Raw genomic sequence first — 2,609 nt, 5'->3', positions numbered from 1 at the left:
CAAAATACAAATGGGACACAGAGCACACAGCACAGGAAAGAATGCTTAGAGACCAGAAGTGAGTGGCAGTGAACTACTTAGCTGAAGACAAAAGACTACCCTTCCCCAGGACTACAGTGCACAAAAAGAAACATCTCAACAACAGTACCTCAAAGCAATATAAAGGCCTGAGGATGAAGCCAGCTCACTTGCAATTCTGTTAAAGAATGAGAGTAACCATGTAGGTCAGATGTACTGGAAAATATTTGCTAGCACAGAATGCTATATTTGTAGAATTTGCTAAGAATTCAACCTTGAATGCCGAAGACATTTGCTAGCAGAGGCTTGCTTTTCTGGAACCACTTCTAATATCAGGATCAAGAAATCTGTGAATCGTGCATCATCTTCATGGAACCAGCCATACCCTTTCACAAGTACATCAAACAGGCTCCAGGGCTTCAGCTTGGTGAAGTGCCACAGTTCTCCATGCTAATTGCACTCCAAATTACAGCAGGTGTACTGTAACCTGTGCCTATCAAAACCTCTATGGATATATACTACCATGTCTAGATGTCTTCTACGAAGTGTTTATACACCCAAAAAGCATTTCCCAGATTAACAAACTTTACTCTAATTTTATCTTCTTTCCAAGGATCCAGAGGTTCACCAACAAGTCAGCTGCCTGAGTTTTTGTTTTTGGCAAATCCCTAGTACTGGAGGCTGAAACAGTCCTGTTTCTGTCATGGGATGGACTGCTTTCTTCTTGTTTGGTCAGTGGTGATACCTCTGACAGGAAAGAGCTGCAGGCCACAGGTTCTTAGGGCTCTGAGGGAAGTAGGAAACTCCAGAAGCTGTGACTCGGGAATTTTTTGTTCCATTTGGCAATTCACCATTGAACTGTAGATAGGAGCAGCTATATGTGTAATCACTTTCTGCATTTGGCTCATCAGGGTTATCCTCATTGGGATTTGGGCAGTCATCTTCATCATCTTCCTCCTCCTCCAGCTGCTGCTCCAGTGAGAAGGGTTCATTCTCTATACAGTTGGTTTTCAGGGATTCTATCCATGTGGGATCTAGGTTTGCAAGTTCCTCTTTGACATCTTCATCTTTCTGAATTTTTCCTTTCTTGGCATCTTCTTTTTTGCCTTGGTCCTCAGCTTCACCAATGCACTTTGCGGTCTCCTCCTTAGCAGCCTCCTCCTATTCTGCCACTTTCAGTTGCAATTCTGGGCAATATTCACTATCCTGCTCATTGGAAGATACAGCTGAGGTGATGTTTTCTTCTATTATTTTCCTTTCAGCTCTGCACTCCAGTTCTTCTATCTCTTGCATGCATTTCTCCAATAATATTGCCTGCCTCTCCTGCTTCTCTTTCAGCTTTTTCTGTTTGTTTTAGTTATTTTTCCTGTAGGTTTTTGCTGTGGAGATGTACTTACTGCAGACCCTGAAGGAGGAGGAGCACCTGTTTTCTGCCATTCAGTGGATTCGGCAGCCATTCTTCTCACATAGGAATCATCTACACACATTAGAATGTTTTGTGGCTTTAATGATACTTTTCACACAGCACACTGGGAGGCCTTGATAGTTGGACTTGATCCATTCGAGGAGATGGTGGCCAAGCACTTCAGATACTGTGTAGACATGCATTCCATTCATGTCTGAAATCTTGACGTTTTCAATCAGCTGGACTACCATGTCTGTGGGTCACTGGGATCACTTTCTTGAACACATTTGAAGAATTTCATTTCATCCAAGGCTGTTTCTATATAATCTTGGGCACTTTTACAAGTTTCATAGCAACAGATCTTTTCCAATGCATATTCCAAGGCAGCCAGACAGCAGAGAAGTGCCTCCCTCCAGGCTTCCTGATAACATGATAACAGCCATTGAAGAGGTCTCCAATTTTCACTGGATGATAGGCACCTTTGCAGTAGTCCATGAGGTCCTCTTGCTCCTCATCGTTTGATCCCTTCCCCTGGCTTTGGGGGTGTGGGGTCTGGCAAAGGTGGCAAAGGTGGTGGTAGTGGCAGCAGTCGAGGAAATAAAGGAGCTGTCTGCTGATGCTCTGGCTTTTTCAGATGCTTCTCTCTTTTTGGCTTCCATTTTCAGGCCTGAGTAGCTAGCACTTTCCCAGAACTCATTGCTACATGGTGCAAGTGGGGTGGCAGGCTTTATGGTGGTGGCAGGTATGGAGGTCATGCAGGAGCTGAGGTGAACCAAGCCAAGCCAAGCCAAGCCAGGCTGCAGCCTCCCCTTGCTCTGCCAGTGGAGGAGGCTAAACTGTTCCTCTACCACCATCACCACCATGGCCATCACCACTGCCACTGCTCCAGCTCTCTCAATTCTTTTCACAACAATGCATTTGATTACAAAATCATAATGGTGGCTTTATGAAATCGCAATGAAAATCTATGATATCACAATTGGTTATGTCATCACAATTGATTGTGATTTTAGAATTGTTGGTTTATGCTGTCATAATAGTTTTATAACTATAGTTCATTATGACAGAACAATGGTTAGTTTATAACATCATTATAGGACTTTATGAGATCAGAATATTTGTATGGCAGCATAAAGGTTTCCTGACATCACAATTGATTATTACATAATAATGTTGCTTTATAATT

General features: G+C 43.0%; 1 pseudogene; it reads right to left on the bottom strand.

Moving 5' to 3' along the window:
* Positions 1–279: 279 nt before the first annotated feature.
* Positions 280–2,120, bottom strand: LOC133754041 (SRSF protein kinase 2-like; annotated as a pseudogene).
* Positions 2,121–2,609: the final 489 nt, after the last annotated feature.

The sequence above is a fragment of the Lepus europaeus genome, chromosome Y (genome assembly GCF_033115175.1).
Source record: "Lepus europaeus isolate LE1 chromosome Y, mLepTim1.pri, whole genome shotgun sequence".
NCBI classification, from domain to species: Eukaryota; Metazoa; Chordata; class Mammalia; order Lagomorpha; family Leporidae; genus Lepus; species Lepus europaeus.
The sequence above is the reverse complement of the archived record's forward strand: the minus strand, read 5'-3'. Positions and strand labels throughout refer to the sequence as shown.